The sequence below is a fragment of the Leopardus geoffroyi genome, chromosome E1 (genome assembly GCF_018350155.1).
Source record: "Leopardus geoffroyi isolate Oge1 chromosome E1, O.geoffroyi_Oge1_pat1.0, whole genome shotgun sequence".
Lineage (NCBI taxonomy): Eukaryota > Metazoa > Chordata > Mammalia > Carnivora > Felidae > Leopardus > Leopardus geoffroyi.
This window is the reverse complement of record NC_059330.1, coordinates 6,471,238-6,497,999: the sequence shown is the minus strand read 5'-3', so window position 1 is coordinate 6,497,999 and position 26,762 is coordinate 6,471,238. Positions and strand designations below refer to the sequence as shown.

Here is a 26,762-nt window from a genome sequence, read left to right as displayed (position 1 = left end):
CTTGGACGGTGTTAATAACCTCCTACAGAGTCTCCCCAACTTCCACTCTTGCCCCTTTAAAAGTCTGCTCTCTACACGGAAGTCAGGGTGATCATTTTACTATAAATCCGTTTAGAGTGCTCCCTTGCTCAGAACTCTCCAGCAGCTTCCTGATGCCCTCAGCATAAAACCAAACACCTTCTCGTGGCTATTCTGGATGTCTTCTGATGGCTTCTTCTCTTTCCTCTCTGGATCTTACACCTTCTTCCTGTCCCACCCTTGACTCTGGAGGCTTTGAGGCAGGTGCACCAATATGGCCAGCATTAATAGGCTCCTTTGCCCCCCACTTGCAGGCATGTTCAGCCAATGGGGAGCTTGGGTATGGGTAGAAGGGAAGTGGGAGAGCGTGGTCAGGGTACTGGTTTCCCAGGGTCCCCCTGACCCCAGCAGCATCCATCCAATGAAGGCCACAGCTCTTTCTAGGAGGTGTTTTTCATTCAGCTTCCTCCCTTGGGTCCTGGGAACTGCTCCCCACTCTGCCCCCAGCACCGGAGGTGGTCAAAGTGTCCTGCCATTCCTTTCCCTTCGGGTATTTTTTGTGCTTTGTGGTTCCTCTACCACACCCACATCGTTGTAAATTTGCCCTTGATTGAAGTCTTCTTCATTCACCAGATTTTCACGTGCCTTCTGCACATGGCTAGCTTTCAGGTCCCCCGAAGTCTGGTACCTGCCTACCCCCCAACCTCACCCCAGGCTCGCTTAGTTGACTGTCCTTCAATTACACAGGACTGCCCTCCTTTCCACACCCACCCACACTCATCGGCTGTCTTCACTGCCTGGAGCCCCCTCCCACCTGAGCTGTGCATGCCTGGGCTCCATTCACGGGAGTATCAGTTTCACAGAAAGGCTTTCTCTGACCTTTTTAAGTAGCCCACTCCTTCCAAACACACTCTATGAATTTCTCGGTTCTGTTTTCTTTGTCTCTTATCATTTACCGAAATGATCTTATTTAGTGGTCCTTTTTTTTTTTTTTTTTTTGGTCTCCACTATGGGAATGTGAGCAAGAATCTTGTCTCTCCTGTGCCCCCAGAGGAACCCCAGTGCCTAGAACTGTTCTTTGTACATAGTACACAGTCCATAAATGGTTGCTAAGTATTTGTTTGAACGAATCTGGATGGAATGTCTCATTCTACAGACAAGGAAGCTGAGATCCCTGGAAATGGACCTTCTCTGGGTCCTCACATGGGGACTTGAACCAGGGTTTCTGTGGCACAGGTCTGCCCTTACCAGTTCTTGAGTTCCTGTCTTATTTGTATCCTGTCTTATCTGTAGAAAGGCACTCCTCTTCTTTTACTGTATATTTGCTGGGTATAAATTTTTTTTTAAGAGAGAGAGAGAGAAAGCACACACACGAGAGAGTGTGAGGAGCAGAGGTTGGGGGTAGAGAGACAGAGAGAGAGAGAATCTCAAGCAGGCTTCAAGCTGTCAGCACAGAGCCTGATGCAGGGCTTGAACTCATGAACTGTGAGATCATGACCTGAGCTGAAATCATGAGTCTGATGCTAACTGACTGAGCCACCCAGGCACCCCTGCTGGGTATGTATGTATTTTTAACACAATGAGTAATTTCCTCTAAAGCATGGATTTTCTACTCCTCATTTCCCCCTGTGTTTCTCTATTGTCTTGTTCTTTGACACATCCTATCTCCCGTGACTTCTTGTAGTTAGGAAGCACGACTAAGAGCTGATGTTCAGACACTGACTGGGGGAAAACCATATTCACATGGGAGAGCAACAGGGGAAATCAAGACCTGAGAGGTCTTTGAGGAAATCAGGGCATCTGCGCACAAATAGTAATGGTCATACTTACCGCTACTTAATTGATGAGTACGCACTCTGGACCAAACATAGCATGAGGCACTTTACACATAATACATACATGGACATATAAATTCTTATCTTTTCCTCATGTAGCAATCCTAAGACCTATATAGCTTCCTTCTTTCTTTAGGGGAAGGAGCTGACATTCAAGGAGGTTAGAAGGCTTCTGGGAATGTGGCATAGATTCTGACATGGGCCTCATTCTCCCTACACCCTCTTCAAGTCTGGTGAGGCTCCTGGAAAGTCTGCAGGTAACTGAGACTCCAAAGTGAGGTGTGAGACAGCTATCACTCTGATTGGGAGTTCAGCCTGAGCTTGAGAAATCAGATATGGGTGAAGAAGTGACACTCAAGGAGTAGGGTCCGAAAGGGCCAATTTAGGGGCTGAAATTCGCTCTTGAATGCCAGAAGTCAGACACGGGGAGTCAAGGCTCATCATAAAGTTGGTGCTTTCTGGCCCTTTGATGGTCTGGCACCTTTCTTGTGCCTTTGAGAGTGTTCTTTGAAAATGACATGGAAAACACACACACACACACCCACACACACACCACTTGATATTCAAGGAAGGTCTTTTTTCTGACTCAGCGATGGGAAGAATTTACTGGCTGGTCCCTCTCTAGGGGCAGAGGTAAGTTGGCCCTGAAACATGGGTCACTAGCTTTGGAGGCCTAATAAAGCAGCAAATCAGGACAGAGTTAGGGAGAAGCATTCAGAAGGTAGGAGCATCTGGCAGAAAGAGAGGAGGCCAAGCTGAGGGGTGTGTGGCCTTTGATTCTCAAATAGATGGCTTCAGACCATGGTAACTTTAGAGGTAATAACGCTTACTTGCAGCCCAAGATTAGGTATGAAATGTACTTCCTTGACCAGAGTCACGTGCAAATGCCCTCTCTGTGCCCTAGAAGCATTTCTCTCCGGGTCGGAAAAGGGATGAATGGCTAGAAGGGTCAGGATGCTCCATCAAGGGGGACCAAATGCAGGTTGAGGCAATGTCTAGCCATGAAATATTAATCTCCATGTTTCAAGCATCCCAAGGAAATTTCTTAATGTATTTCCATGCAAGAGATGTTGTGCAATTGACCCTAACAAAAAATACTTCTGCACTTTACTAAAGTCTACTTTTGAGCTATCCAATGTTTTCATCATAATATTTACTTCGGCGTAAATAGGCTAAATTCTCCAATTCTGATACAAAACAGAGAGATCACAGAATGAAAATAAATAGATGACATGGCTGTTTAAAGATAATGTAAAATGTTTTCTAGCAGCATAAATATTTGATTGTAAAACTTTCAATATGTTGTGTCTATTAACTAGTAATGGACAATATTTAAATAATTCAGCCAGCCAACGTGGGCCAGGATCACGGGGGGTGGAGGACATGGTCAAGGCCCAGCCTGGCGAGATGCCAACTTACCGTCAAAGCACACCCCAAAGCCTGGCCCAGACACTGTCCATTCCATCTGGAGCTCTTCGGTCAGGACCAAGCCACAGACAAGAGCAGAGGGTTAAACAGAACATGGGGACGTTTGAAATTTTCCTGTCACCTTCCATTGCTAATTTGGTTTGCACAGACCTTCTATGCGTCATTCATATTTGGACCTTTAGACGTTCAATTCAGTTGGTACTCTTTGGTATGGTCCTTTGATTTTTGTGTTTGTTGGCAGGGGATGGGGGTGATGTTTCTGGAATACCATCAGGACTTGTGGAATTATCTGAAAATCCACTCACCCCAATGGTATCCCTAACTCTCTACATGTATAATCTGGCAAAGAGCATTAGATTTACAGTCAAGAGCTGTCATTTGTGGATTACAATTTGGGAAACCTTTTCAGCCACTTGAGTTTGGGCAGTTCTCTGAACCTCTCTGGGCCTCACTTTCATCACTGTAAGATGGGACTAGTGAGATGCGGCCTGGCTATTTCACTGGGTGGTAATGAACATCAAAAAAGAAAACGAGACAGAACTGAAAGTATAGAAGTCCCCTAAAGGACTGGCTTCATTTGAGAGTGCACTGTATTCATTTCAGAGCATACCCCTCTTTGCACGTGCTCTAATGTATGTCTCACGCTGAGCCTCACACATTATAAATCTCTTTACAAGTTTGCGGATTGACTGAATGAGGATTGTCGGCTGCCAGGCGGCCCTCTTCCCCACTCAACTCTCCAAGGAATATGCTCCAAGAGTAGGAGCTTCCCAGAGTGATATCCTGCAATCTCTCCAGAATCCTTGGATGTCTGCCCTCACCACCACCACCCCGCCCCCCGCCCCCCGCCTGGTGGCCATCATGGATTCTAGGGTGGGTTCTAAAGCAGTAAAATCCAGAAATCTGAAATCAACAGGAGACAAGGATCTGCTGATCTGTTATTCAAAATAACTGGGAAGTCAGTAATTTTATAAAGCAGTGCAAATAATGCACAATAATAATCCTCTGTGTTCATTTGCTTGGCCTGGGACTTTTTGGGGAGCAGGGGGTGGTAAAAGACGTGTGCAAAGAGTATAAATTTGAATGTACGTGCCTTGTGAGGTACTGTTTGGCGACACCATCTGTGCAATGCTAAGCATACGGTAGGCAATAAGAAAATATTTATTGAATGAATGAATGAAACACCTATTGTATTTTACTCAGCCTAAGATGCACATTTTCCCATTTTGCACTATCACCAAAGAAGTAATGCCTCTTAAAAATCAATGGACTGTCACATGGTAATTGACACATCGTTTTTCTTTCTTGTGCATATAATAATAACTTATCATATAATCAGCAGTCTTAAATTTGATGATCTATGGTAAGGAAGGATCGAAGGGAAGATTTTTTTAAGTGGTAGAATATAGGACCGAATTTCTTGAGTCATCAGAAGAGGAAAGTTTCTTTGTGGAACAGGCTAGACTCCCCCTTTAGAGAGAGACTGGGACTAGGGTTGGTTGGCAGAAGAGAAGGCCAACCTGGAGATAAATGTAAGGAGCTTTCAAGTGTGAACAAAGAAAGACGCAGAGACAGAAGTGATTAAAATATGTTTCGGGGCTATTGGAAAGGTGAATGTTCCCAGAGAGTTCATATGGAAAATATACAACATAAGCCTGTAAATAAAGGTAGGATCACGGAGGATTGTAGAGAGCTTGGAGTAACAGGCTGGAAAGTTTGGATTTCTTCTGGGGTATAACCTTAGAGCCAAAGAGTGACGTACTAAAAATAGTGTTCTAAGAGGATTAACCTGTGCAGGGTGGACTGAAGTGTGTGGGACTGGAGACAGGGAGGGCAGTTAGGGGATTATTTCTATAATCCAGCAGAAGTATAATGAGAGACTATAGTAGGGTTGTAGAGAGAGCAAAGGTGTGGTATGAGGGAATTTTGAAGACACTGGTTAACGATGTCTCTTAAGTTCTACACCGTCATTTATTTAACTCTTTCTGTGTGCTAGGCAGAATTGTTCTAAATACTTTTAAGCAACATCTCATTTAGTATTCTTATGGGACTTATAATATTCTCCATTACTTTCTTATTATCTCTTATTACTTTCCCCATTTTATACCAAGGAAACAGCAACAGATAAATACACAACCTCATGCCATTAAATACTCCTTGCCTTGGGTTCTTTAATGTTAGTGTTACTATCCCTGTGTTTTGTGTTTTCTCCTGCAAGTTACAACTTTGTACATCTTTTTATTTTAACCTTTTCATGCCATGCTGTTTTAGGTACTTACCTAATAAACATACACAATCTGGATTTTCAATCTGATTCCATTTCAGAGTCTTTGTTAATGGGGGAGGTTTAACCCATTAATATTTATTGTGATAAATTATTTGTGACCATTACTTCTTTCATCTTGTTTTATGTTTTCTGCTTCTCTATGATTCCATAATGATTTTCTCTTTAAAAAAAGTTTATGCACTATATGATAACTAACTTGAATGTAAATTTAAAAAAATAAAATTTAAAAAATCTAAAAAATAATAAAATAAAAAAGCATTCATCTCATAACTAAAAATTTTTTTTAATGTTTAGTTAGTTTTGAGAGAGAGAGAGAGAGAGAGAGAGAGAATGAGCTGGGGAGGGGCAGGGAGAGAGAGGGAGACACAGAATCTGAAGCGGGTTCTACGCTCTGAGCTATCAGCACAGATCCGATGTGGGGCTCAAACTCATGAGTTGTGAGATCACGACCTTAGCTGAAGTCAGACGCTTAGCTGAAGTCAGACTGAGCCACCCACGTGCCCCATAATTTTCTCTTTATGTTTTTCTTTCCTATAGTGATTTTCAAATTTTATATCTTAGTCTTTTATTACTACCTTATCTCTTTAAAAAAGCAATTGAACATGTATTTCTCTGTTAATGTCCTGGACTTCCATTTACATGTTCCCTATGTTAAGAACAATCTTCTCCTTTTTATCACCTAGACATTCTGCAAGAACTTAGATAAATGGTGCTCCTGGGAACCCTCTCTGATTCAAACTAGATTATAAATTAGCCTTTGCTACTCTCCCTCTTCTAGCTTTTGTTAAAATGACCAGGAATATTAAATCCAGTAGAAGATAATTAGGCTTTATTTACTTTTCCATGATACAGTATTTTTGGCAAGAATTGTTCTTATATTTGCATTCGGTTTCAAAATCACTTTAACAAAAACTATGAAACTGTAGTCTAAATATTACTGTTTTTATTACCACCACTTATTTGTATATTGCCTTCTTCAATCCTGCATTATCTCTATTTTATTTATTTGTTTTTCTCTGGTCTACTTTGCAGGGATGGGTGCACTGGTATAGTTTTAAAGCCTGAATGTTGAAGAACATTGCTGTCACTATATTTTCTCATCCAAAAGCTGTAAACTTGACCGCTAGTTTTTGATGTTGTAAAGGAGAAGTTTGGTGTAGAATTGACTTTATTTCTTTTGTGGGTAGTTTTTAAATAGTATCTGAGTGCTCATGGGATTTTCTCCCCACTAGTTCGATTAAAAAAAATACAAAGAAGTTATGTCTTGATGTGTGTCTCCATTCATTAGATGTGAAACTTGGTACAAAGACTCGTGTCTTTTTTGTAGTTCAGGAATAATTTTTTTCTTTTCTTATTTCTTTTCAGTATTAATCTTTTGAACATTCTGATCTCTCTTTCTGGAATTCTTGTTCCACAGAAATACTGGAGCTTCTGGGTCATTCCTCCCATGCTTGTCATCTTTTTAACACTTTATCATGTTTCTCTCCTATACTCCAAGTTATGGGGAAGCTTTTGGAACTTGTACTATAATTACATTAACTTGCTATGCACGGCATATATTTTACTTTAAAATGCATTTATCATTTTTTAATTGCTAGTAAGTATTTTCTAACATCAGATTGCTTCCTTTTCAGGACTAGCCTCATAAATGTAAAATCCTCTAAAGAGTACTGAAAATACACCTTAGAGATTAGGTTGCCTATGATTATTTCAGTAACTGTTACTGAAAGGAGGGGCATTTCCTTTGATTGATCAGTTCAATTCCCTTTTTGGAGATTGTTGAACATTTTCTTACATCTGCCACCTTTCCCCCATGATCATTCTAAGAGATGGTTTGTCCAGTAGTGAGAGTTGAGATGGGTTCTATCAAGGATTTTGTGTTTCTTTTTTTTTTTTTTTTTTCAACGTTTATTTTTATTTTTGGGACAGAGAGAGACAGAGCATGAATGGGGGAGGGGCAGAGAGGGAGGGAGACACAGAATCGGAAACAGGCTCCAGGCTCTGAGCCATCAGCCCAGAGCCCGACGCGGGGCTCGAACTCACGGACCGCGAGATCGTGACCTGGCTGAAGTCGGACGCTTAACCGACTGCGCCACCCAGGCGTCCCAAGGATTTTGTGTTTCGATACTAAAATGTTGCAGGTCCAGATGAAGGGAAACGGGAAATGTTTAGATGTATAGATCTCCAGTTTGCCAAATGAGAGAACCAGTAGCTTATAGGGAGTAAGGAAGGACTTTGAGCCAGACACAACTATGGCAAGAAGGAAGCTGGCCAGGACAACACAGCATCACTTCCCCTTCCCATTATTAACAGGTGTGTTGGTGAGATTTGCCTGTTTGAATCGCTTCCCAGCCCTGTGTTCAGTGACACCACAGTGCTAACTTGAAATATATGGAGGTGGGGATGGTCACACCACAGAAATTGACAAACACTACAAATCGTGGCTTCCCCTTTGCCTGACCTACAGTTGTTAAACATTTACCAGTGTACAATGCTCTTAGAAAACATATTTTGTTTTTCGTTTTCCTGGGTCCAATGTCTAAATCTGCCTTGAAAAAATTGGTGAAGATGAAGCCTGACTTTGGTGTATGTACACATCCCCCTGTTATGGGCTAAACTGTATTCTCTCAAGATTCATATGTTAAAGCCTAACTCTCAGTACTTCAGAATGTGATGGTCTTTGGAGAAGGTGATTAAATCAAACAAGGTTGATATAGTGGGCCCTAATCCAACCAGCTGGTGTCCTTGTAAGAACAGGAGGTTAGGGGGTAGCTGGGTGGCCCAGTAGGTTAAGTGTTTGACTTCGGCTCAGGTCATGAACTCACAGTTCGTTGTTTTGAGCCCCATGTTGGGCTCTGTGCTGACCACTCAGAGCCTGGAGCCTGCTTCGGGTTCTGTGTCTCCCTCTCTCTTTGCCCCTCCCCCGACTCTGTCTGTCTGTCTCTCTCTCTCAAAAATAAACATTAAAAAATTAAAAAAAAAAAAACAAGAGAAGGTTAGGGGGCACCTGGGTGGTTCAGTTGGTGAGCGTCTGACTCTTGATTTTGGCTCAGGTTATGATCCCAGGGTCATGGGATCAAGCCCTCCATCAGGATCTGCGCTGAGTGTGGAGCTTGCTTAAGATTCTCTCTCTCTCTCTCTCTCTCTCTCCTTCAGCTCCCTCCCCTACTTGTGCATGTGTGCTATCTAAAATAAAGAAAAAATGTATGTATAAAAAGAGATTAGGACATGCAGAGAGACACCAGGGGCATATATGCACAAAAGGAAGACCAAGTGGAGACACAGGGAGAAGGTGGCCACCTACAAGCCAAGGAGAGAGGCCTCAGAAGAAATCAACCCTGTGGCCACCTGAATCTTAGACTTCTGGCATCCAGAACTGTGAGAGAGTAAATGTCTGTTGTTTCAGCCCCCTGGGCTGTCATATTTTGTTGTAACAGCCCCAGCAAACTCAGACACTCCCTCTGATAATCTATACTATCTCCTATTCCCCCCTGCCTTCTTCCTCACTGGAATGTCACCTCTAAAACCTAACAGAATGGCACAGAATCATGGCACACAGCTGCTTCTTACTTATCAGCTTCCATGTTGAGTGGGTGATGTCGAAGAGTTCAGACTCAGGGGTCAGGTCAGTGCTCCTTCATAGCGCGAAACTACTGACATCTCCCCTCCTCTTGTCTTCCTACACTTGGCTTTAGAGTTCTTGTCTATGTAGACGGTCTGGCAAGAAAGTGAATGGACAGGGGGACACATCATACATAGGCAAGAATGCAAGCCAAAGACCAGAGGCAATGGGTTCAGAGAGGTTGGAGGGCAGAGTTATCTTGAAATAAGAAGCACAGGACTTTTTTTTTCTCCCCTGAAGGGAACTTCCTTTTTCCAAAATATGATATTTCACAGGACTACGAAACTGGAGGGCTCCAGATAAAACCCCAAAGTTGGCAATGTTAATTACAAAGACATGCCCGGTTCACTCAGCTTCTCGTTCTGTTGTACCTAAATACATCGAAATTATGTCATCGGGTGGTGCTATGTTACTTCCATTTCTCATAGGAAATTAGAGAATTCAGGTCTCTTGATTATATTTAGAAAGTGGGCAAATAATAACTTTGTAAATGATTGAGGAATTATGATTAGGTAAGAACATTTGTACTAAACCTCTTTAATATGGCTAAAAAAAGACTTGTCACACTGACTTATCCTTGGCTCAGTTTCTAGACACAGAGATTTTCCGCTACTGAGATGACAAGGCGTGGGGATTCGTTATAGTGGATTCTTCAAATATACGCATAGTAGCATGATATATAGGAAACCCATTCCCTCAACAAATGCTTGCCTATTGTCCGCTAAGCACTGAGGGCACAAAGATAAATGAGAGACAGACTGTCCTCAAGCAGTTATGAGGTGAGTGAACAGCCCCTTTCAGTCCACCACAGGTTAGAACAGCAGTTCTATCATACATGCCCTGTTTGCTTGGAGAAGTCATTTAACTTCTTTGAATGTCAATTTGCTTATCTGCCAAATGGGATTACTGAATCCTTTCTGACCAGTTCCTGGGTTATTCCTGAGGATCAACTTAGATCAAGTAATTGAGAGTTAAGACTATGTTGATGGTCAACTCCTGGCTTTCTCAGATCCCATCGTGGAGACAGAAACATGGCACCCATTGGTTTAACGCTTCCAGTCACAATGGTCCTCCTGTTTGCCTTGGATGACTTTGGTCAACGTTGGTCTACTAGAGCATGTGAACTCAGAAAACAATGGTTGAGGGTGGCTTCACTTCCTGCTCCTTCCTCTCCCCATGTCCCCTGTCCAGCTCTGTCACCACTTCTGCCATCACCATCTAATGGTGGCACAGAAGAGCATGGGTTTTGAGTCTGAGGGACAGAGAGGATACATCTTGTTTTTCTTTTGTGTGACAATTTATTAACTTCCCTTTCATCTACTGGAGATGTTTGAAGGAAAAGTGACCCACCAGTAAATCACTGAATTTAATCAATAAATCACTTGACAGAAGCCAGATGCACCCACAAGGGGCTAGATGAACCCTCAAGACCGCCAGGCACTCCTGGGAGTTCTCATGGTAACTGAATTTTGTAGTTGAGGGAAAGCCAGGATGGGTTATGTGCCCCAAATCAGATAGGTCTGTTGGACTCCAAGTTTCAGCCCCGTCCACACTACCGAAACTGCCTCACTGTTGCCTCCAAGTGGTCATGACTTTTCAGAAGTAGGGTATTCAAGGAAGTCTGGTTTCCGGGTCTAGAACAGAGCATTGCCCACCTGCCATTTTCTGCCCCTCCTATTTTGGGCCCATACTTTGAACCGTATGCAGACAGACACCTCTTTACCCCAATTCCTGGTCATTCCTCACTCTGGAGCAGTCCAACGTTAGGATCAGGGAGGAGGACTAGTACTGAAAAGCCAAGGGCTCTACATTCTAAGTTCCAATTCTGTGCAAACTTGCCTTGTGACCTTGGCCAAGATGCTTCTCGACCAGATCTTTGTTTTCTAAGAAACGTCTGCGAAGTGAGGAAGGTTGAGTTGGGTTTCCTGTTCAAGAGTGGCAGACACTCAGCCGCAGCCCCCATGACCTCCTTCCACCCGGTGGCCTTTCATGGACAGCTGTGCGGCTCGTCCACAGACTTGCTGGTGGGCAGGAGAGAAAGCGGCCGGCATGCTTCTCAATTCCCTTTCACCCGTGAGTTGGCAAATCCTCAGAGAATAAGAACCCCTTTTCGTGTAACTCTAATCAAAACACGCTTTGAAGGGGGTGTCTGTTGCCAAAAAAATTTATATTTATCCCAAGAAAAATTAGAAACTATTTTTGGATTATCTGCACATGATGGGCCTGCCTTACTGCAGATAAACAGGAATTACTTGCATGCAAAGCCCCGTGCTGCTCAGAACACGAGTCGCCCTCCTCTCCAACTCTGCCCTTGTTAATGGAGGCTGCCCCATTGCCCCGGGGCTGCCTCTCTCCCTGGCAGCTCCAAGTGGGATAAGATTAGGGGTGGGGGCTCCATGCAGATGTGGTTCTGAAACGTGTCTCTGCTACTTCCCAGCTTTGTAGCTTTGGGCAAGTGTATAGCCTCTCTGAGCCTCAGCTTGTTCATCTGTAAAATGGGGATAAAGAACTCATCGCAAGGTGGCTGTCAGGATTCACAGGAAAAAAACAAACAAACCAACAAACCAGCATTGTTTTATGCTCTGCATTCCATCACGGCTATCTCCCTGGTCTCCCCAGCTCTGGCTTTGGCTCGGAACGAGGAGTGTTTACCCTACTTACGTTTAGGGACAGGGCTGAGAAATTAAGGAAAAGTTAACTTAAGGCTCCAGGTGTTTTGGCCAGACAGGTCTACCTCCAGAGAGGGAAGCGGCTGTGGACAGGCTATTGCAGAGCAGGAGAAGTCAGATGGCCCTGGGAGCCAGGTATCCGTCCCAGGCCTAGAGGACAGACAAGGAAGGATGGCAAATGTTGGGGGATGGGTCTGCTGGCAATTTAGATTTCAAACCTCACAACGCCCTGCCAGCCCAGTAAATGTGTACGGAGGCTGAATGTGGCCCTTAGAGCTCCGGTTTGTAACTCTGACTCCAGAGGAACATGCTAGTGTCTCAGAGGGGCGCCTGGGTGGCTCAGTCGGTTAAGCGTGACTTTGATGTCAGCTCAGGTCATGATCTCACGGTCCGTGGGTTCAAGGCCCACGTCCAGCTGCACACTGACAGTGCGGAGCCTGCTTGGGATTCTGTCTCTACCCCCCACCCCTCTCTCTTCCCCCCTCCCCTGCTCACTATCTCTCAAAATAAATAAACTTTAAAAAAAAAAAACCGTCTCAGAAAAAAAAAAAATTCACCTCTCCTGGAAACAGGTTCTTCCTTTCTTCACTCGGGGTTTCTGGCCTTTCCTAGAGGTACCATTCCTTTGCCAGCATCTACTGAGCACCCATGTTGCACAAATACCATGGACGAGACAAAAAGATGCACAAGAGTGGGTGTAGCCAATCACATTTGAAGTAAAGCTTCTAGAGACGGGAATAGCATTTCAAGATGCTTTTACGCGTATGTTCTTGTATACGCTAATATGCTACCGTGATAGCGTTGCAATTGGCTACAGAAATAGAAAGAAGTGACTTCTGTCTGGGGTGGAGGGAGGGGCTGGTGCAGGAGAGCTGGGCGGAGGCGTCACATGAGCCCCCTGAAGGGTTCTGCCAGGCAGCATGTGGGGAGACGGTTATGGATTTTGCTGGTCTCACGTCTGTTTACTCTCTCTCCCCTACTGGAAGGCTGGAAGCTCCTTCAAAGAGGGGGCTGTATCCTCTGTTTGGTTTTCCTGATTTCCTTGACACTCCGTAACACCTATCTCAGTTTCTTGCTATTTAGGAATCATCTGGCCATTGAGAAAATGAGATTCCAGATTCCCCTATCAGTGAGAAGCAAACAGTCTGAGGCATTTGGGGGAAAGGAGATAAAGTCCGCAAGATTGGTGTTGGGTCTGAATGAGCCTGCGGATTTGTGGCGGCTGACAGATGCCGTCTCGCCCCTGATAGTGGCACATGGGGACTTCCTCCTCGGCCATAAAGAGAATGGCAGGCACCCCAGTCCCTAATGGTCCCTAATCACAGATATTTCGAGACGACTAAGAAGCAAGACCTCACACGTTAGGATCTCACCGGGAAGCACTGGGTCAGATTACCAGCAGCCAGAAGCGCGTTGATTTAGCTGGAGAAGGATGCACCCAGGCTCGTTTGGCAAACACACACACACACACACACACACACACACACACACACACACACAGTGAGACGCTGTCATTCCTCTGCCGACGTTTTCAGTCTTGTTGCACTGGGTCATGTTGATGATCTCTTCAGCCTGCTTAAGGGCCGGTGAGGATGAAACCAGGGAGGGGGAGTCCCGTTTCCCAAGCACCTGTTATCTGCCAGACGAGGAACGAAAGTCCTTGCCTCCATCAGCTTGTGTACTCCTCACGGTGCTCCAGGATGAGATGGACGACAGGCATCATTGTTCTCATTTTGCACTGGAGGAAAACAGCTTGCCTTGCCTCGGACCACACTTTCAGTGAATTGTGGGGCTGAGCCTCGAACTTGGGTTTGCCCACCATATAAGCTTTCTAAGCTACCGAGCTGTCTCCTCATTCTCAGTAAGGTTCCCCGGGAAACCGACCTAGACATCGTGAGGTGTGGATATAGGAGGCTTACTGGGTGCGGCTTAGGAATAAATCCTACAGGGAGTGAGGAAAGCAGGCAGCATGGGGGCAGGGGTCAGTTACCCTGACGTGGGACCAGTAGACCCCAGCCGGGGATCAGGGTGACGAAGTCTTGCCTGGGGGTAACATGTAAGGGGTGCCAGAAAACTCAGCAGCCAAGATACGTAAGGTTTTAAGGCAGCATTTAAATAGCTTTAAGCTAATATTAAAAAGAATAATCCACGATACACAAAGTTTGAACGAAGTCTGAATTTCACCGTAAACCTGTAGGACTTAACTTTAGTCTCCTCACCCTAATCCTGGCCCTGTTGAGGTCAGCCTGGGTTTGCAATTTTGCTAACTATCATGGATGTTTTTGCATTATGTAAGGAAAACGGCGCATTGAAATCGTATACACCCTGATTCCTGAGATCTTTGGCACCCCCTTAAATATGGTACCCGAGACGAACCAAGGCTTCCTCTCTTTACTCCTGGTCCTGAACCCCAGGCCGCTCTGGAATGGGGGTGCTCCTCCAAAGCTGTCCTGCCTTGAGAGGCCTTTTCATCCCCCCTGTCTCCAAGGAGCAGGCAGTGAACACACGGGCCCCTTGGGAGCGTATGAAACCATGGGCAATTCTGTTTGGCCGGGAGCAAATGCCTGAATGATATGCAGCTGAGATCCCACCGGCCCCCAACGCTCCCAGGAGCTGGGAGGGGGGGGGGGTCCGGATGTTCCATCACTGTATCCACTCCACTCCTCAGCACAGCTTAACTCAAACCCAGGCTTCTCCCTGACCGCGTCTTCCGAACCAGAGGCAAAGCCTGTGATTAGACTAGAACTTTTCGGGCAGAGAAGTGATTTACAGTGTATCATCTACAAAACAACATTTTCCCAATACAGTCGAGTCTCCTCAAGGCAGATGTTCAGGTTGGAAACATCCCTCCATCTAGTCAAGAAGTCACTGTGTGCTGTTTCCACCTGCAGACATCCAGCCGCTCCTGAGGCTGGGGTGTTCGCCCCGCAGGGTTTACCGGCTTGGCCCAAACTTCTAGGTTTCGACAGCGATGGGATCGGAACGGAGTCCATTCAGCATCGGCCTCCCACCCCACTGTGCACGTCCCCACTGAGGACTAGCTGCGTTTCCATTGATCTTCAACACGTTCTCTCAGCGCTGGTTTCTGTTGAACCCTAAGTGCTGAGATCCAAGTCGGGATGTGTTTCTCTCGCTATATCCCGCCAGGGACTCCGTCGGCTTAGGACAGGAACGTGGACGTGAACTGATCAAAGCACCAGGCCAGGTGTGTTGACGGCAGGTGTGGGCAGAGAACTCCTGGATGTTCCTATTGGACATGGGGCGCCAGGCCCCCCGGGGACAGGACACCAGGTCACATAGGTTGGGAGGGTTAGGCCGGGCTCATCCCTGGGTGAGGGGCGATGAGCTGAGCTGGGCATTCAGAGGTGCTCTACCAAGAGCCAGTGGTGTGAGTGGAGTGTGGGCAGCTCGACTCGGAAGGGGACTCGGATTGGGACTCGGAAGGGGACTCGGAAGGGGACTCGGAATGGGCGCTCTGTGGGCTCTCAGCCCCGTCTGGCTGCTATAAATAGAACACTGTATAGACTGAGGGGCTTAGACACAACAGAGACTTATATCTCACAGTTCTGGAGGCTATGAAGTCCCAGATCAAGGCACTGGAAGATTCCATATCTGAATCGCCTTCTCGCTGCGTCCTGACATGGCCGAAGGACCCTCCTTTCTGCAGGCACTGAGGCCATTTGTGCGGGCTCTGCCCTCGTGACCTGACCACCCCAAGGCCCGGCCTCCCATCAGGAGTCAGCTGTCAACACGTGAATCCTGAAGGGATACAAAGAGTCAGTCTGCAGTATGGGGGTCAGAGCCGGAACACTCAGCTTTCCCAAGCCCTCCCTCACACCCGCATCATGGCAGACCCTGGAGCCTGGCTGCTGGGGTTCAACTCCCGGCTCCTCTCCCAGCTAGCTGTGTTGACTTTAGGCAGGTTACTCAACCTATCTGTGCTTCATGTCTTTGCGGAGAGTAACAATATAGGCCAGTGATTAAAACAATTACAGGGGCGCCTGGGTGGCTCAGTCGGTTAAGCGGCCGACTTCGGCTCAGGTCATGATCTCACGGTCCGTGAGTTTGAGCCCTGCGTTGGGCTCTGTGCTGACAGCTCAGGGCCTGGAGCCTGTTTCAGATTCTGTGTCTCCCTCTCTCTGACCCTCCCCCATTCATGCTCTGTCTCCCTCTGTCTCAAAAATAAATAAACGTTAAAAAAAAAATAAAACAATTACAAAAGCTCCCTCTTCTCTGTTTACTCCCTCCCCTCTTTTTTCCCTCCTCTTTGTCTTTCCCTTTGCTGATTCTCATATGAAGCTGACCTCTATGGTTTGATTTTATTATTTAAAGTCCGGTGTCCCTCTGTGCTTAAGATCAGGTAAGGGAAAGTTCCCACATTCTTCTCCGTTTTCAATGGTTTTTTTTTTTTTTCGTTGGTTGATGGTCTCTGGGTGAGACTTTCCCATGGCTGTGTGGCTGCAAATAGAAAACTTGTTTCCCACCCGTGACCTCTGCTCTCATTACCTCATCATTAAGCCTCTATTCGCTTGTTCTGGACCCTAAAGCCACCTAGACTAGGCTTCATGTGGCAAGGCCAAGTACACGAGGACCCTTCATGCCATAATAAAAATGGTTCTCCTTTCCATGAGAAACCCTGCATCCATTTTGACATGACTTCAGGAGGGTACAGATTGGTTCTTTTTTTAAAAAGCTATTTTTGCCTGTGGAACACACCATTTCCACAAATAATGAGTTGTATCCAAAACGCCGCTCCAGGCAGAGGCAGACTCTGGGCTTGCCAGACAGTAACTCTTGCCTCTCCCAGTTCTTCTGTCTTTCGTGGTTTGTCAACGTGGAAGGCAAAGTTCATCAGCTCCCGGGGGCAAGCACATCTAAAACATGCCACTCAGCACCTCAAACTTAAAACTCAGTCAAACCCCAGGAAGGAACCAAATAGACCATTTTAAAAAAAAATTCAGTGACTGTCGAGGGTGAGGACTGGCGATTGACAGAGAGCCACGTAAAGTTGCTAAAGCGAAAACAACTTGTGAAAAATGGTGCTACATTCAGATCCGCCAGAGCCCAGAAGCTCCTTTTCCTTCTGCAAAAAAGCAGAGTTATGAAGCAGTCCCCGTCAAAAAGAAGATACTATTGGTTAAGGAGCGGAACGGAGCCCATTTAAAGAATATCGCTGCGGCTCTAGGATTCGTCCGGAGAAAACAGAAACGGGTGGACCGAAGTTCAATAAATCAGGACTGTGTATTTAAAAAAAATTTTTTTTTAAATGTTTTTACTTATTTTTGAGAGTGAGACAAAGTGCCAGCAGGGGAGGGGCAGAGAGAGAGAGGGAGACACAGAATCTGAAGTCTGTCAGCACAGAGCCTGACGCAGGGCTCGAACCCACAAACTGTGAGATCGTGACCCGAGCTGACGTTGGACGCTTAACTGACTGAGCCACCCAGGCACCCCAGGACTGTGTATTTTAAAGCCTAAACCTTCAGCAGTTTCAGGCATTGCTATTAATATTAGCCCTGAGTTAGGGAAATGATTGATCTGATAGGGAACAGAATGGATCTGTGGCTAATGCTGAAGCAGCAATGAGAAGAGAAGGCTCATCTATCCTTTAGTCTGTCCGTCTATCCATCCACCCATCCATCATCTATCCATCCATCCATCTGTCCATCCACCCGTCTATCCATCCATCATCCATCCATCTATCCTTCATCCATCTATCCATCCATCTGTCCGTCCATCCATCCATCCATCCATCCATACATACATCCATATGCCCACCCACTGGAAACTCACTGGAATGTGCCAGTTGTGGTCATAGGTGATACGTATATGAAAAGTCAATCACAACACAGGCAAACAGTGACAATGCAGTATGATGAACCAAGGTGCAGGCAGCTTAAGCTGAACAAAGAAAGCCCACATCTGCTCGGAGGAGTCAGTTTTACAGAGAAGACAGGTTTTGTGCTGAAATATTGAAGCAAAGCAGGAGTTTACCAGATCCGCGGTGCTTCTCTCTACCCGGGATGCCTTCTCTCCTTGTCCCCTGGGAGACTTGGAGGCACAAGATAACCCTGTGTGTGTGGCCTGGGGGTGGGTGTCTGCATTGCTGAAGTACAAACCACCAGGGCAGCAGTTTTAAGGAGCACAGACCTTTTTGAGAATCTGCTGAGCGTCCTGCTCCCACTGCAAATATGCCAAGTACACACAACTTGACAAGCAGTTTCCAGAGGTTTCTGAACCTATTTATGCACATCAGGTTATGTGCCTCTGGGCATAAGGGTGAGGAGGAGGAGGTGGAAAAACCCAAGATGAAGACACTTTCCTTCCATGACATCAAGAATCTGCCTACTGGAGGGGCGCCTGGGTGGCTCAGTCGGTTAAGCATCTGACTTCAGCTCAGGGTTCATGAGTTCGAGCCCTGTGTCAGGCTCTATGCTGACAGCTCAGAGCCTGGAGCCTGCTTCGGATTCTGTTTCTCTCTCTCTCTCTCTCTCTCTCTCTCTCTCTGCCCCTTCCCCACTTGTGCTCTCTCTTTCTCTCAAAAATAAAGCTTGTGTTCTCTCTCAAAAATAAACATTAAAAAAAAGAATCTGCCTACCGGAGGGAGTGTGAAGTAGGAAGAGTCTCAAAACAAAACCCTAAAAAAGTTGAGCTCAGAAACAGAGGCTTATAAAGTGGTCAGGGATGGGGAGGGGGGAAGTAGGGAGAGATGGTTGTCAGATAAATAAGATAGGAGAATTTAATGTATAACATGATGACTGTTTGGAAAATGTATTGCACCACTGAAAATTGCTAAGAGAATAGAATTTATATGTTCTCACCAACAAATCATAAATAAATGAGAGGGATGTGTTACTTAACTGAATGGGGTGAATCCCTTTCACAACATACACGTCTATCAAATGATCACATTGTATACATTAAATATCTCACTATTTTGTTCGTCAATTATACCTCAATAAAGCTGGGGGGAGAGAAAAAAAAAACAAACACTTAAAAAACCCTACCGGGGCCATATTATTAGAGTTTGTTGTTGACAGTGGCTTCAGTCAATGGTTTTGTGACCAGCATGCATTTCCTTCCAGAGTATATAAATAATGGACACACTTATTCCCAAATAACTCCTTCATTTTCATCATTATAGATTTTGGTGTGAAAGAACCCCTTTGAGTATAATGTGTTAAAAACTGAAAGAGGGGCACCTGGCTGGCTCGGTCGGTGGAGTGTGTGACTCTTGATCTCGGGTTGTGAGTTCGAGCCCCACGCTGGGTGTGGAGATTCCTTAAAAATAAAATAAAACCTTAAAGAAAAAGTCACTTGAAGACTCCACATCATTTTGAGACTGTACCATGGGCTTTCTTGGCTTATTCGTTTCTGGAAAAAGCACAGGAGAAGACTCTTACCTGCATTTTAAAGACAAAGTACTAACCGTTTATTACAGGTCACGAGTTCAGCACATCCTTTTCAAACACGCAGATTATTTTTTATGTCCAGTGGTGAGCAAACGCTCATCCAGCCTTTTCCAGGCTACAACGCTGACTTCAGATGAGCTGCTGCCGCTGGAAGATAAGAAAAGGCACACTGTAGGCTCGATGTATGAAAGAGACCCCTGGGCACCCAACTCTCAGCCTCCGTTGTGGCTGATAATTGCCACGTGACCACACTCTGGCCGACGGGACAGAATGGAAGTGTCATCTAGGATTCCTGGGACATCGTCCAAAAGAGAAGGACCACACTTCCCCCACTTTCTCTCTCCTCCTACTTGGGATGCAGTTGTAATGGATGGTAGCCTGGCAGCTCTCTAGGACCATGAGGTGAATCTGGAGACTAGAAGCCATACGCTCAAAGTGGCAGAGGAAACCATCAAAGTCTAGGTCCCTGATGACACTGCAGTGCTGCCCCCACCAGCTGTAAGCCTCCCCCTGGCCCCCTGGCCACTAGGATGAGGGTTTTTTTTAGTTTTAGCAGCAAAACCCGATCCTCACTGAGACATCATTCGCCCTCCTCTGCCAGCAGAGATCTGTCCCTATGCCTAGGGAGACAATCCCTTCAGCTCTATGTTTTTTGTTGAAGTAATCATCCATGGTTTATCTTCCTGACTGGCAGCTGTCAGAGCATATCAGGCACTCCACAAGGCAATGGCATCAGAAGGTCGTGGGTCATTAGCCCGATGGAAAGTTCCAGTTGGCTCAGTTCAAATATGGCTGCGACATTGCTGCTGTAAGATCTAAGAGAATCTCCAAAGCTCTGCCTTTGATCCACCATTTGTGAAAAATCTCTTTCTACCTGGCCTACTGAATAATGGATCTCGACAGGATCGATTCCTCCCTCTTTTGTAAATATTCTGGATGTGAGAGGCACAGCCCATTTTTTCCCCCAGTTATTATCTGACTCTTATAGCTATTTGACTTTTCTGTGTCAAAAAACAAACAGAGAACAAACATTAAGCTGTAGCCAGGTCTGAAAAAAAAAAAAAAATTTCCCTCTTACCCTGAATGTTTTTCTAGTGACTCCTTTTGGAATGTTATTTTGAACTTACAAAGGTTCTTGAAAAAAAAAAAAAAAAAAAAAAAAGCCCTAGTATATTTCTTTTAAGCATCCCTTGAGAAAGTCAGATTTAAACTTAGCCAACGCGTTGGCTTTTTAAAAGCACTTTCTTAAAATAGTCAATGTAAATCTTGGTGGGAAATCTTTAGGTGCCCTGAGTGGACAGAAATAGAAAATGTTAATGGAAATGCCATTTGTGAAGACACTGTAACGGCCCCATTCAATGGGCCCAATCAGAAAAGACGGGAATTTGCAAGCTGTTCCAGTGTGAGTCTTTAGGAGCCCTGGAGAGGGGAGAAAAATAGGAAGCCGGCGGAAAAGAGTAAGAGAGCAGACGATCATAAAGCTGTTTGGACAGACGTGACTCCTAGGTGTGCACCCTGATGCATTACTAAGTCATGGTTATTTGCTAACCCTTTTAAGTGAATCACCCTGGTGGGTCTGCGGGGCTTGGCCTGATGTCCAAGTTCAGCAGGAGTGTGAAGTCTCAGAGGGCCAAGCTGGATGGAGTCCCAGGGGCAGAGGTCTGGGGGCTGGCTTTATGGATGAGGACCCGAGGTTTGCATGGTTGTAAAACGTGGCAATGCCAGCACGGTTGGATGCGGCAGGGAGATTTTGCTCCCCCCAAATTCTATTCCAGACACCCCCAAACTGCTGCAAACAAAAGAAAAAAAATCATATAATTTGGCATAAGCAGTTGAAGCTTTTTTTTAGTCTTATTTTAAGGGTGTTTAAAAGTATCTATGGGGGGGTGCCTGGGTGGCTCAGTCGGTTGAGCGTCCGACTTCAGCTTGGGTCATCACGGTCTCGTGGTTCATGGGTTCGAGCCCCGCGGCGGGCTCTGTGCTAACAAACAGCGAGGAGCCTGGAGCCTGCTTCAGATTCTGTATCTCTCGCTCTCTCTCTCCTCTTCCCCTGCTCATGCTCTGCCTCCCTCTGTCTCTCAAAAATAAATGAATGTTAAAAAAAAAAGTATCTATGGAAGGAAGAATAAGATAAAAACAGAGAGGGAGGCAAACCATAAAAGACTGTTAAAATACAGAGAACGAAGTGAGGGCTGCTGGAGGGGAGGTGGGTGGGGGATGGGCTAAATGGGGGATGGGCATTAAGGAGGGCACTTGTTGGGATGAGCACTGGGTGTTGTAAGTGATGAACCACTGGGTTCTACTCCTGAAAGCATACTACACTGTAGGCTTGAATTTAAATAAATAAGTAAATAAATAAATGAATGAATAAATAAATACATAAAAATAAAAGGAGAAATGTGAAAAAAAAATCTATGGAAATGCAACGTGAAACATGTCTCCTCCTACTGTCCTTTCCTTAGTGTTTCTCTCTCCAGACCTGAGGAGTCCCCTTGAATCATAGCCCGTCTCCCCCAGAGTTACCAGCCTAAGTGTCTTTATATGACACATCACATTGCTATATTTACTGCTAGGTTCATTGAAGATTCTCAGTCTTTAATAGCACCGGGGAGATTTAAAACACATTTTTTTAAACATTTATTTATTTTTGAGAGGCAGAGACAGAGCACAAGCAGGGGAGGGGCAGAGAGAGGGGGAGACACAGAATCCGAAGCAGGCTCCAGGCTCCGAGCTGTCAGCACAGAGCCCCACGTAGGGCTTGAACCCACGAACTGTGAGATCATGACCTGAGCTGAAGTCAGACGCTCAACCGACAGAGCCACCCAGGCGCCCCACACCAGGCAGATTGTTAGGCCATTAATGAACACTGTGGTTCAGTATTATGGCTCCCACCAAGAGTCCACGCCTTTTTGTTAATGGCGCCCTCTACTTAGAGCACCACAGCTCCCGATCTGCCCTGTCAGGCCACGTTATTACCGTCCCCTTTCATTTGTAAGAGGGTCCTAGTTTGTGTGATAGATCGTAGGGGCACCCTGCTTCCAGGGGATAAAAGGGCCACCTGCCTCTGTGGTCCTGACTCAGCTCAGAGGTTGGAGTGAGTGCACCTGCTCTGGGTCCGCTGGCGTTGGCCGTGGGTGCTGGCTGTGCTCACAGAGGTGTGCTATTATTAGAGCGGTAGGTCATCAAGTTCAAGCTCAATCTCCAGTGGAGATTTCCCTCGATGCTGCCACCAGTGTGGTCCCTCGACCTCCCTTGGGGAGGCAGCCTGTTTCACTCTGACGGTTGGACGTTCTCCTTCGGACTCCGTTGCAACCATCCTTCTGAAGGGGCAAGGGAAGTCTCCTCTCCTTCTTCCTGACAACACTTGTGGGAGTCCAGAGGACGGGCTGGAGGGTCAGGAGAAATCACTTGCTTCCCACCTTTCTCTGGACCCTCCCCTGAGGGCAGAGAGGAGGCGAGGCTGTGAGGAGACAAGCACCACAGTGGCTTGTCTGGGTGACAAGGGTCACGGGCTCACCTCTAGCGTTCGATGGTCGATAAGGGCACGGGGTGGAGTCTAGCGCCTGATTTACCGCACCTTCCAAACCTCAGGAGGACACACGTGACGATCAAAGTGCCCTGAACCTCTGAGAGCAGGTGCTATTGCACCCCTAGTCTCTTGCGTCCCTGGACATAAAAACCTAGAGCCACGTGATGTACTTTTTACACTCCCGGACCCTCCTTCCTCAGCTGACTCCAGAAATGCTTTTGGGGCCGCATTTTCTTTTTTCTTTTTAAATTTTTTTAAATGTTCATTTACTTTGAGAGAAAGAGAGAGAGCTCAAGCAGGGGAGGGGCAGAGAGAGAGGGAGGGAGACAGAATCCCAGGCAGGCTCCATGTGGCCAGCGCAGAGCCTGACGTGGGGCTCGGACTCACAGACCACGACATCATGACGTGAGCTGAAATCACAAGTCGGATGTTAACCGACTGAGCCACCCAGGCGCACCTGGGGTCACATTTTCTGAGACCCCGTACACCCCCCTTTCCCCCCGCCGAGGCACACACTTCCTGTTCTCTGCATTCCTTCTGTCCTATAACCTGGGCAATGACTTCCTACATAACATTGTCTCTTCCGTGTTCAAAGAATGTTCTCGGAGCATTTCTTCTGTATGAGGCTTTGGGGTTGCACCTAGTGAACAAGATAGGAGCACTCATGCTCAAGGGACTTGATTTCAGGGGAGGTGTTGGGAGTCAAGCCTGAGCTCAGCATCTGTGTGGATTTATCCTCCTCAAAGCCAACAGAGCTGGAAAAACTGGACAGGAGTAAATTTAAATGGAAAGTGGCAAGTTTTTTTGTTTTGCAGTGTTCCCCATAGCTTCATTGAGATGTCATTCTCTCACACACACACACACATACACATATATATTTATTTATTTATATACACACATATATTTATATACGTATATGAATATATGTGTATATACACACATATATTCATATACGTATATAAATATGTTTATATAGACATATATTTATATACATATATAATATATGTATATAATATGTATATAATATAAATATATATTATATATGCATATATAAATATATGCATAAATATATGCATATATAAATATATGCATATATAAACATATGTGTATATAAACACATGTGTATATATGTGTATATACACATATATTGATTTACGTATATAAATATATGTGTATATAAACATATATTTATATACATATATAAACATATTTATATATGTACACATATATTTATATATTTTTTAGATATTACATATTATATATATTTAAATACATATATATGTGTGTATATATATATAAATAAAACACTGTATAAGTTTAAGGTAAACTGCATACTGATTTGGGACGCATATATTACAAAATTATTACGGCCACAGCATTAGCGGTGAGGACATTTAAGCAACTCTCTCTTGGCAACTGCTAAGGATATAACCCAGAATTGTTAACCGTAATCCCCACGCTGCACACGAGATCCCCAGAGCGGACTCGCCTTCCAACTGGAAGTTTGTACCTTCGGTCCAGTACCTTCTTTCTCCCACCCCCTGGCCCTTACTTCACTCTACTTCTAGGAGTTCGGCTTTTTCGGATTCCACGTGGAAGTGAAATGACACAGCGTTGGTCTTGCTGCTGTGAATAGGCGAGTGCAGGTATCTCTCTGAGATCGTGATTTCATCCCCTCTGGATACATGCCCAGAGCGGGGATTGTTGGATCACGTAGTATTTATACTTCTCATTTTCTGAGGACCCTCCATACTGCTTCCCACGGTGGCCGCACCAGTTTGCATTCTCGCTAATAGCTCGCGAGGGCTCCCTTTCCTCCGCATCCTCACCAACACGTGTTAATTGCTTGTCATTTTTGATGACAGCCATTCGGCCACGCGTGTGGTCATGTCCCACTGCGCTTTCGATCGGCAATTTCCTGATGATGAGTGATGTTGGGCAGCTTTTCGTTGTGTTGCAACTTTCAATTACTATTAATCATTAACGACAACTTTAATGAAAGAAACAAAAAAAAAAACCCTTTTGGGGCGCCTGGGGGGGCTCAGTCGGTGAAGCGTCTGATTTTGGCTCAGGTCATGATCTCACACTTCGTGGGTTCCAGCCCCGTGTCGGGCTCTGTGCTGAGAGCTCGGACCCTGGAGCCTGCTTTGGATTCTGTGTCTCCCTCTCTCTCTGTTCCTCCCCTGCTCAAGCTCTGTCTCTGTCTCTCAAAAAAAAAAAAAAAAAAAAAAAACAACAACCCAAAACCTTTCACTAATCACCCTAACAAAATCTGTTTTTGTCACCTTAAACCTTTCGACCTTTCTAATTCACTTCAGGGATGCTGCACACGCATTTCAGTATCTTGCTTCTTGCACAGGGATACAGAAGTGTGAATACAGAAAGAATCTGTTCCCTGATTTCTCTCCTAAGCTCTGTGAGCTCCCTGAACAGGGAGGCCTTTCAGCTCTTGGCTGTTTGGTCCCCCCTAGACTTTTTGTCCCTGGCTGAGATTACTCAGCTGCTTACTGACACACCTCGGTCTAACTTGCCTAAGAAAAAGCAAAGATAAGGCAGGCTTTAATCCATTTGCTCAGATTTCTCTGAATGGGCTCTGGATAGTGCTGTTTGGAAACCTACTTCTGATATCGTCGTCAAAGGTGTTAGCTGTCCAGAAAACCGCGGAGAGAAAATAACACTGAGATTAGCTAAATGCAGATGGCCACCGGGAACCTTTCTCAAGGACAAGGGTGGGGTGAGGGCACGCAGTGCTTTGCTGCCAGATATGACCCAGAAATTTTATTCTTGTAATTTCTCTTTTTGTTAAAAAAACAACAAAAAAAGTTTCTCTCTTTATTTTTGAGAGACAGAGTGTGAGCTGGGGGGCAGAGAGAGAGAGAGAGAGAGGGGAGACGCAGAATCTGATGCAGGCTCCAGGCTCTGAGCTGTCAGCACAGGGCCCGACGTGGGGCCTGAACCCACAAACTGTGAGATCATGACCTGAGCTGAAGTCAGGCATTTAACAGACTGAGCCACCCAGGCATCCTGTTCTTGTAATGTCTCTTTAGTGGCCAGAGGGAGATGATTGGCTCAGTCCTGAGACTAGACTGAGAGCCTAAATTCCTTTTACTTCTTTTTTTTTTTTTTAATTTCTTAAATGTTTATTCATTTTTGAAAGACAGAGAGAGAGCACAAGCAGGGGTGGGGCAGAGAGAGAGGGGAACAAAGAATCAGAAGCAGGCTCCAGGCTCCGAACTGTCAGCACAGAGCCTGACGCGGGGCTTGAACTCACAGACCAGGAGGGCATGACCTGAGCCAAGTCGGACGCTCAACTGACTGAGCCCCCCAGGCGCCCCTCCTTTTACTTCTTTCTAATCGTGGAGATGAACCTCATATTTTGTTCTAATGAACAATGGAAACAGGAAACCGGGCATAATTGGGGAACTTGCCGCCCTAAGCACTGGAGAGACACTGTATCATGTGTCATCCGTAGAACACGTGGAGAGACTCCCCAGGTCAAGACGCTGAAGGTCACACATGCGTTGGGAGATTGACGATCCCGCTTCTGGGACCTACGCGGTTCGTGTTTCTGTTTTCCCGGAATGCTGTTCCCTCACATCTCGGCGGACTCCCTCTCTCGTTCTGCACGTGTCTCTGCCCCAGTGTCATCTTTGCACAACATCGTCCTGATTTCTGTATCTAAAACAGCTTCCTCCCGCCCCAAGGCGCCTCAGACTTTGTTGCCCAATGTGGCGGTCACAGCCACACGTGGCTATTGAGCACTTGAGATGTGACTAATGCCACTGAATTTTTAACTGCCTGTAACTTGAATTTAAACTTCAGAACCGAAGGAGTATAAAAGATTTTCCTGGTAGCTAACCCTATTGTTTGGTGGGACCATAGATTGGACGTGAAGCCTTTCAAAATTTAGCCTCCAAGTGGATGTAACATACATTTGCACTCCAGAGAATTCTTAATGACTTTTG

General features: G+C 45.6%; 1 long non-coding RNA gene across 2 annotated transcripts in view; it reads right to left on the bottom strand.

Moving 5' to 3' along the window:
* The window catches only part of LOC123603029, an 88,018-nt gene that overhangs the window by 2,630 nt on the left and 58,626 nt on the right, over positions 1-26,762 (bottom strand). Inside the window, exons 2-3 of one of the 2 annotated variants that reach the window (XR_006714689.1) lie at positions 19,260-19,415; positions 16,190-16,942 (exon numbers count right to left, since the gene is read on the bottom strand). This is a non-coding gene — a long non-coding RNA (uncharacterized LOC123603029). Of the gene's footprint in view, positions 1-16,189; positions 16,943-19,259; positions 19,416-26,762 lie in introns of those variants that run through there. The other variant, XR_006714688.1, reaches the window with a different exon arrangement.